Raw genomic sequence first — 9,975 nt, 5'->3', positions numbered from 1 at the left:
TAAATCATGACCAGTAAACCATCAGGAACCCATTTATCATGAATGCTGTCCTAAGCTATCTTTGAATTTATGGAATCTAACCAAGAAATGAATATATATAGCCACATTACTGAGAAAGCCAGGAATCTGACAAAACTTATTCAAAACCTTTAAAACTTTGCTCCATACCAGTGGAACAATGGAATGTGCATTGCCTGGTGGAACATTCTTGGGAACAAGCCCAGCTGAAATGGGGCTACAGAAGAATCATTGATGATTGGGAGGGGCAGTGATGATCCAATGATCCATCCTACTATAAATCCCCTTCTACAATTTAAAGTAACCACAGGTCTATCTGTTCTAGCCACAATGGATGATCAGGTTATTTGTTTGCTTGTTACATAATTTGTTCAATTTCATTGCAAATCTTGGAGGAGAGAGCAATGAGATAGTTGCAATAATCAACATTTATACAGTACATTTCCTCCCTGCATTACAATGTCTGCACATGAACTGGAGGTTGTCAATGACTTTCTGTACCTTGATTCAACGATCTCCGACACTCTTTCTCTCGATAACGAGCTAAACAAACGCTTCGGTAAAGCAGCTACCACGTTTTCCAGACTCACAAAGAGAGTCTGGTCCAACAAGAAGCTGACGGAACATACCAAGATCCAGGTCTACAGAGCTTGCGTCCTGAGTACACTTCTGTACTGCAGCGAGTCATGGACTCTTTGCTCACAAGAGGAGAGGAAACTGAACGCTTTCCACATGCGCTGCCTCCGACGCATTCTTGGCATCACCTGGCAGGACAAAGTTCCAAACAACACAGTCCTGGAACGTGCTGGAATCCCTAGCATGTATGCACTACTGAAACAGAGACGCCTGCGTTGGCTCAGTCATGTCGTGAGAATGGATGATGGCCGGAACCCAAAGGATCTCCTCTATGGAGAACTCGTGCAAGGAAAGCGCCCTACAGGTAGACCACAGCTGTGATACAAGGACATCTGCAAGAGGGATCTGAAGGCCTTAGGGATGGACCTCAACAAGTGGGAAACCCTGGCCTCTGAGCGGCCCGCTTGGAGGCAGGCTGTGCAGCATGGCCTTTCCCAGTTTGAAGAGACACTTGGCCAACAGTCTGAGGCTAATAGGCAAAGAAGGAAGGCCCATAGCCAGGGAGACAGACCAGGGACAGACTGCACTTGCTCCCAGTGTGGAAGGGATTGTCACTCCCGAATCGGCCTTTTCAGCCACACTAGACGCTGTGCCAGAACCACCTTTCAGAGCGCGATACCATAGTCTTTCGAGACTGAAGGTTGCCAACACATACATACAGTACATGCTGAGCAAGCACAATTCATTTACATAAATATGGTGTTTTCTGTCATGTTGTGGAGAAAAAGTAGTGCCTTTAAAGTTTGGAACAGCCTGATTGTTAAATGCTGCCTTTCCCTTACTTGGTGATGTCCCAACCCCACCTCCAGTAGTATCGGGGGGGGGGTAAGGGGGTAAGGTGCTATGTGACACAGTGTGCCTCAATGTACCATGCAAGCTGCCCCTCACCACCAGAGTCATTCCAGGTGACAAGAGCAATGCAGGGGCAAGGAGGTACTTTTTTGGACCATTGCTCTCCTCTCCATCACACATTTTGCTCTGCTCCATTCTTGTCTTCCATTCCAATCCAGGAAGTAGGAGAAGGAGATGGAACAATAGAGGTGAGGAGGGGCGGATCCAGTATTTGTGTTGGGGGGGAAGAGGCCATGAGCGCTACCTTAATTCCAGAGCCCAGATCAACCAGGCAGGTAGATCAGGGCTCCAACTGAACTTTGACCCCTGTGGCCAAGGTTTGCTGGGCAGGTAGACCTGGTCTCCTGCCCAGACTTGGAGCCCAGATCTACCTGCTGGGTATACCTGGGCTCCCATTCTGACTCTGCCCTCTGGAGCCACCTCTTCCAGGCGAGTAGACCTAGGCTCCTGGCCAGATGCAATTTTCCCAGTGGGCAGTCCCCTGGCACCCAAATTCACTCCACATCCTGGTGGGTGCCCTTTCCTGCTGGTGCAACGGTTTGGGGGGCTCACACTCATGGTCCCCCCTAGATCCGTCTCTGAGGGTGAATGGGTGGATGGTGGTGGACACCCCCCTGATCTACTGCCGGACGTGACCTTCTCAGTTAGCCTCATGGGAGGGCTGTCCCTGTACTCCATGTAGATCTCTCTTGGATTTATTCTTACAGCAGTCTTCTCTGCTTCTTGCAAGGAAGCGCAGGACTTTTACAATGGCTGAGAAGGGGAAACATGCAGAATAGCACCTGTTTCCAGAAATAATGTTTGGAAAACGGCTACGGTCAGATACTTTTGAAGCTTAAAATCTTTGCTAGGTAACAGCTACACAGGAAAAGGCAGTTGGCTAATTCCTATCTTCTTGTCTTCCTTACAACTCTAATCATGCCAGATAAAAATAACAAATAAGGCCCCTTATCACATAAAGTGGTGCTCCCAATTCCTTGATAGTATTAATAAACTTTTACAAATATAATTGTTAGCTACGGATCTGATGCCAAAATCTTGTCAGTGATGTATAAATTAGCATGAACATATGTTGATGCATAATTCACTATTTACAACCAGGCTTTGTTGTAAGATTGATAGGAAACCATGAAAGAATTAAGTTGCACAATGAATGACACTCGAATCTTGTGGCATTCACAGCAACATGAGTAGCAGAAGTAGCAGCAGGAATGATCAGACATTCATGATGGGCAGGTGATTGATGTGAGGAATATGTTTTGCATGGTTCCTTGCTAGTGATGTCATCAGACCTTGGAATTACCCAGTTTAGGATGTGAATTTCATGCTTGAATTCAGAAGCAGGCACTTTTTTCCTGCTTAATTGTAATCTAGGCTGAGAAGAAAGCCAGAAATGGGTTCTGAGCTGTCTGTGACAGATCAGGTGAGAGATCTTGGGGTGGTGGTGGACAGGTCGATGAAAGTGTCAACCCAATGTGCGGCAGCAGTAAAGAAGGCCAATTCTATGCTTGGGATCATTACCCTACTGTAACTATTAATCAAAAGCATATAGGAGGAGTTTTCAGCGGGACCTGCTAGACCACCTTTTTGGGCAGGAACAGGAGCACCTGAAATCACAAAAGTTTACATCCACTAAAGTTGAATGTTGGGAGAGTTAGTACAGACAGAAGAAAATATTTCTTTACCCAGAATGTAATTAGTCTGTGGAACACTTTGCCACATGATATAGTGATGGCATCTTGCCTGGATGCTTTTACGAGGGGATTGGACAAATTTCTGGAGGAAAACTTCATTATGGGTTACAAGTCATAGTAGGTATGTGCAAGTTCTTGGTTTTAGAGGCAAGCTGCCTCTGATTGCCAGATGCAGGGGAGGGTACCAGGACACAGGTTGTCTGTTGTCTTGTGTGTTCCCTGAAGCATTTGATAGGCCACTGTGAGATACAGGAAGCTGGACTCATTGGCGTCGCTAGGAGGTGCAGGGGGTGCGAGCTGCACTGGGTGACGCGCAAAGAGGGGTGACGCATATTGGGGGAATGACACGCTAAAATTGCAGTTTTAGGAGCAACCCCATCATGCCATATACTGTTGGATGTGGAATTTGCAGCTGAATGCAATGCAAAAAACCAGAGTGAAATAGCTCATTTCCCTCAAAAGTTATGGCCCAAAAACTGGAAAGAAAAAAATGCATGGAGCCCTATGGAAAGTGAAACCGAGCTGTATCGCACACGTACTCAGGAGTAGGAAAGGGCAGGCTGAGAGGATTCCAGTTACACCAGAATGGTCCTGATCCAATGAATCCAACCCCCAAAAAACACCCAAGAAGGAGGTCCCTCCCTCCCAGCTGTGAATGTATTAAGCCCTATGGAAAGTGAAGCTAAGCCATGCAGTCATGTTTACTTGTGAGTAGGCAGATGTGCCTTGGCTTGTGATCAGGCCAGGCAAAGGGGAATGTGAGGACACCAGAATAGTCCCGATCCAATGGAACTGGAGCGCAACAAATGCTCCAGAAGGCAGCCTCCCCCCCCCACTAAAAAGGGCAAGAAAATAGGCTTGAACTGGTAAGGGGAAAGTTTTATATTTTGTACTTGTAAAGCTAGGTTGGTCTTTATCTTGATATGCCTGAAATAGAAGAACTTTAAACTGGGCACTGGAGAGGGCTGAAAATCTCACTGATGCTTTTTGGGGGGTGTTATTGCAGGCAGACTACAGAGAAAATTCATTTGGTGGAACAGGGCTGGCTCTCCCTTATTTAATTATTTCTTTTAACTTAATCGTTTATAATAACTTATTTTAATTTGCTTGATGATTTGACTTCTGGCCATGACATCACTTCCAATGGGTCCTGGACAGATTGTCATTCTAAAAAGTGGGTCCCGGTGCTAAAAGTTTAAGAACTGCTGCAATAAGGTATTAGTAAGTTGACACGGGGTGTGTGTGTGTGTGTGTGTGTGTGTGTGTGTGTGTGTGTGTGTGTGTGAGCCTCTACAAGTTTTCAAAATCACTAAGTTTGGAGGAATAAGACCATCATGTTATATATCAATCAATGTGTAATTTCACGCAGAATGCAATAAAATAAATACACATTGAAACATCTGTGTTTTAACAAAAGGTACAGCCAAAAAACCAGTGGGGGCAGGACAATGCCCACCATTTGGGGTGTTGCCCACCCACTGCATGGGGTGATGCGCAGGCTTCCCACACCGGATGACGCGAATCCTAGTGACGCCACTGGCTGGACTAAGTGGGCCTTTGGCCTGATCCAGCGGGGCTCTTCTTATGTTCTTAAATATTTGAGTTGCCAAATGGAAAGCTATGGAAAGTAACAAAATAGAGTTGTTTTAATAGGAAAATATTTACTACTAAGTTATGGGGTAAACAGACATGTTTTTTTTGTAATCAATTGCTACAGCAGATACAGTGCATAGTGGGGCGAAAAGCAACATACGGTTTTCAAAATATGTGACAAAATTAATGGAAATGTGGTCTCCTGTTGTGACCTTTACTGACCTTTAAGCCGTTGGTTTAAGTCCTGCAACAGAAATTTGCATCTGACAGCTACATTTCCCTTTTGTTATATGATATTTATTTTTTAAGTTTTTATTTATTATTGATTTGAAAAGAAGGGAGAGTCAATTAACATGCAAATTGCTACTATGAAGAAGGTTATCAATAATGTTTTACAACCTTTTCTTTTTTTTATAAGTGCACAACTTCGCTCTCTAATTAAAACAGTGTTTCTTTTAGAGTGCCTAATTAAAATGGATTCTTCTACTGAAAATTCAAGCCAATGAAATTCCCCCTTTCAACCAATTCCAGTGAATCATGTGAAACACAAACTCTATGGGGCATTTGGGAAAAGAAGCCAATTTGCTCCCATTAACATTGGGGGGGGGGGGGTCCCGTCTTAGAAGTGGCATGAAGTTCCAGGCCCCAGCAGGGATGAAGTAAATGTGGGCCTAGGGAGGCCAGCACAGGGAGTTGGAGATGGTGGCAGGAAAGAGGAAGAGGCTGGTTTTGGGCAGAGGGAAGGTGGAGAAGCCTGGGAGGGGGTGGGACTGACATGGGCAACTTAGGGTGGATCCTAACCCTTCTGCCAGCCAGCCTGACATTATACCAGGCTGCTCAGATTTGCACCAGTAATTTCACTGGTGTAGATCTGAGTAGCTCTGTAGGGGTGGCTGGGGCATTACTCGGGGGCAAGGAGATAAATATTTGTTCCAGCACAGGTTAGGATTGGATTGTGAGGCTATCATCTCAGGAAACTGACTAATGGGGAGTGCCCACACATCTGTACTGCTCCTCCTTCTCTTCTCACTCAATGATTTGGGAAAGGAAATCATCAGCTGCTCGATGATCTCTCCTCTCCTCTTCTCCTCTGTTCACCTCTTCCTTTCCCAAACCATAGAGTGGTAAGAGCAGAGGGTAGCGCAACAGCAGATTCCTTTAAATCACACTTCACTTTCGCTTTCCTATAAACCGAAGCTGATTGCCGAAAGTTGCTGAAAGTGGCAATTTGAATCCTTTCCTATTTAAGCATTTTGCTCCTGCTGAAATTTCCTTTTTATGCTAACAGTGAATTGTTGACCTTCATCTGCTCTAATCTTGTGTTCTGTGAGATCAAACAAAATGTATCAAGTCAAATATAATTGAACCATTTTAAAAGTCTTTTCCTTTTTAAAAAAAATAAAGTACACATCTTGTTACAAAGCTGCACGTATTTTTGAGAAACTACTGAAGGTAGTTATGGACCAAATTAGGAGTTCAATGCTTTTTTTTTAGAATTGGGATGTATGCTTTAACGATTACACATAACACAATACACTGGCAGTCCTGGCTGCCCTGCTGCCCCGGGGCTGTGGGGTAGGATGCGACCCTCCCAACCACAGCCTGCTAACTGAGTAAAAGGCACTTTTTCAAGTGGGTGCTCCTCTTTTATTTAGCATGGTAACTGGCCCTCCTCACCCCAGCAGTGTCTTTTCTAGTGGCTGCCTGCTGGTGTTCTTTTGCATCTTTTTAGATTGTGAGCTCTACTGGGACAGGGAGCTGTTAGTTATTTGATTTTTCTCTGTAAACCGCTTTGTGAACTTTTTGTTGAAAAGCGGTATATAAATATTGATGGTGACGATGATAATGATTAATAGCCCTCTGGAGGGCGTGCGCAGGGAGGGCATGTCAGTGCCCTGTGGATCCAATTCATGGTTAAGTGAAACCATGGATATGGGATCTGCGGATATGGACCCCCTGTACTTCCAGAACTACACCGATAGCAACTGCAGCTCACAGCCACTAGTAGTGCACTTCTGTGCCAATCTGAGGGTCACCTGCTTCTTTCTCTATTTTTTTAAAGGGGAAGTAGGGGGTACTATTGGCACGATTCTACACCACTCTGAGCTGCTCCTTTCTTTCCCCCTTTTCTGAAGAGGGAAAAAGGGGGCAGCCATCAGATCAGCAGAGTCTGAAACTACACTGCTCTTAGCTGCCTCTTAGTCTCCTTTTTAAATAAAAGCACAGCTGGCTTCTTTCACTTTGAAAAATGTGGGGAAAAAACGGGTAGCGGGGGGCCTGAATGGCACTCCTGCAGGCATCATGCCCTGGGCATTTGTCCCTCTTGACCCTCCCACAGGTACTCCAGTGCCACAATCTACACTGAAAACGAAGGCTGAATCTGAGCATTAATGATTGTAAAGTAGTATTTGGAACTCTTGACCGTGACACAGATCCCTGCCCCTACTGGCTTCCAAAGTAGAGAAAAATTATACCAGTGGAGATCCATGCAAACTCACAGGCATAGCTTTTAACATGTGTAACTCTTTCTCTGCATTCATTTCCCATTCAATTCCTCTCACAGAACGCATTCACACTCTTTCTCTGCTCAGTTCTATTATAATTCATATTAACCATACATACCACTTTCACACACACACACACACACACACACACACACACACACACACAGGTTCCAAGGGCAAAACTGCAGGCTGCATTTGAATGCAAGTAACAATCTTCCCCTTTTCTGGGGAAAAGCAGCTTGCTGAGTGGTGAGGTTAAACAGCACTGTTTTTCTCCATTGCTTCCTTCCAAGCTACTCTTTTCCACCCAGGGAGACCCTTGGGTAAAGGAAGAGGTTGGAGGGAATTCCTGCTGGGTGGAGAAGAGCTAGGCAGCCCCCACCCACACAAACCAACCTCTCTGTTCCAAATTGCTCCCTGAGGGAGACATATTTTTTTGTTACATGCACAGACCAACACTGAAACAGTGTGCACTGGAAAATTTGGTTGCCACCTCATTCATTTTGTTATGTTTAAGACCTCATTCATTAGCTTATTGATTCATTGTACTTGCATTCATTTTGAAACAAATTCCATCCGTTTGCATCCTCAGTTACATTTTGTTTCCTGTTCCTTCTTTTACTGTGGGTTTTTTTTCCCGTTGCTAGTCGCTGTGGCAGAGAATCCTCTCAGTACTTACCTTTCAGCACTGCCATTTTGTTTTCCCACAATTCTTCAAGGTATGGCGTCAGTTTAGGGCAGTGGTTCCCAAACTGTGAGCTGTGGCTCCCTGGGGAACTACTGAAACCAGCCAGGGGAGCAACGAAATCCTTGTGAAAAATCATCAATGTATAGGACTGTAGCCCTCACAGGGAGCCGTGGCCAGTCGTCCAGTAGGTCAAGGCAGTTGTAAGTCAAAAACGTTTGGGAACCACTGGTTTTTGGAGATTGTGGAGAAAATGGCAATTGCCCAAAAATGGTGGCTCCCATTTTGGCAATTGCTAGCGTCCCCTACAGTCAAATATTAAAACCGGAAGGGTAAGAGTACCGCCACTGCTTTACAGGACATGCGTTTGGCTTCACTCCTTTTAAGCTGAGTATAGCCTCTGGTCAAGAGCAGCTGCTGAATGGCTCTAGATCCGACACACAAGGGCCTCAGCTTGAAGGGGATTGGCTGGCTCTGTTGAAATGTGCCCTGCGGAGCAGTATGTGCCAGCAGTCAGGAATGGGAGGGGAGGGGAGGATCCTACTCCGCTGCTAGGAGGAGCCAGTCTATAACCTGCTTTTCACATACATATGGATGGGGAGCATGCACGACTGTGGCCCATATATGTATGCAGTAGTGAATGTCCAAAATTTGGTGGATCTTGGCATTCTCACGTGGACACTGGCAATTCCTGCCCCCCCCCCCAAACTCAGATACATCATTCTGGGGGCAGCCACCGATCTCTGATTGTTAACACTCACAATGTATATTGAAAAAGTGTGGAAATAAATATCTCTTCCTGATCATTTCACCGTGTTCATCCCTAGATCAGCAAATCAAATGTTGTGCATTCGGGGATAACAATACCATTAGCACTGAAGCCCCCTTTCTTTGCCTGCATCTTTGGTTCACCAAGCCACATTTCAATGCTACAATTAAGCTATCAATTCATCACCCTGATCAATCCGTTACTGGTTGTGGGCCTTCAAATGGAGCGTGAAGGGGGACACAAACACACACAATGAAATACAGATAATCGTTTCAATGAACTGTTGGGCAAACACTGTTGCACGTGTCCTTATTTGATCATCGCTATTACTTGAATATTATTTTGAAACATTAAAATGATGATGATGATTGGCAACCTTCAGTCTCAAAAGTCTATGGTATAAGCCTACAGCACCCGGTATTCCCAGGCAGTCTCCCATCCAAGTACTAACCAGGCCTGACCCTGCTTAGCTTCTGAGATCATAGTATAAGCCATGGGGCATTTGGTGGGCCGCTGTGAGATACAGGAAGCTGGACTAGATGGGCCTATGGCCTGATCCAGTGGGACTGTTCTTATGTTCTTAAGCCTACAGCACCCGGTATTCCCAGGCGGTCTCCCATCCAAGTACTAACCAGGCCTGACCCTGCTTAGCTTCCGAGATCAGACAAGATTGGGCATGTGCAGGGTAACAGTTGCTGCTGTAGAAAGGAAATATAGATTCTTTGCTGTGTGGGCAGAAGGCAGCCCAATTGCTTGGAGTTTATAATGTGCAAATTTGTAAAATGAAGGCGGATTTTTAAAAGGTATTAAACACAGCAGTTAGTATTAGAGATCAAGGCAGCTATTGTGCTCAGCTGTTAAAGGGATGTATCTTCTGTTGCACCTGGAGGTTTCAGAAGCAGAATGGCATTACAGGTGCCAACGTTGCCCCTGAGGGCCAAAGGAAGCATTCTTTCTCTCTCCCCTCCCCCTCGACCCTGATGACTGCTGCCCATCACGGTTCACTGGAAGTTCTCCATCCACAAATCATGTCCCACTCAGCTGCCAAGCAACCTCCAGCCGGAATGGCAATTAGCCAGATGTCAGTGGTCCTATTATCTCCATTCCTCAGTTCTCCATTATTTAGTCACTGCACGATAACAGGCCGGGGTGGGGGTGGGGGGAGGCAAGAGAAAGAATTACAGTAGAGTATCCCACCAGGGCTCCACTTTAGCAGCCTGCAAA

General features: G+C 45.5%; 1 pseudogene; it reads right to left on the bottom strand.

The window, feature by feature from the left end:
* Positions 1-9,334: 9,334 nt before the first annotated feature.
* LOC136642572 (5S ribosomal RNA) lies at positions 9,335-9,457 on the bottom strand (annotated as a pseudogene).
* Positions 9,458-9,975: the final 518 nt, after the last annotated feature.

The sequence above is a fragment of the Tiliqua scincoides genome, chromosome 2, assembly GCF_035046505.1.
Source record: "Tiliqua scincoides isolate rTilSci1 chromosome 2, rTilSci1.hap2, whole genome shotgun sequence".
NCBI classification, from domain to species: Eukaryota; Metazoa; Chordata; class Lepidosauria; order Squamata; family Scincidae; genus Tiliqua; species Tiliqua scincoides.
Note: the sequence above shows the minus strand (reverse complement) of the source record. Positions and strands in the feature narration are given on the sequence as shown.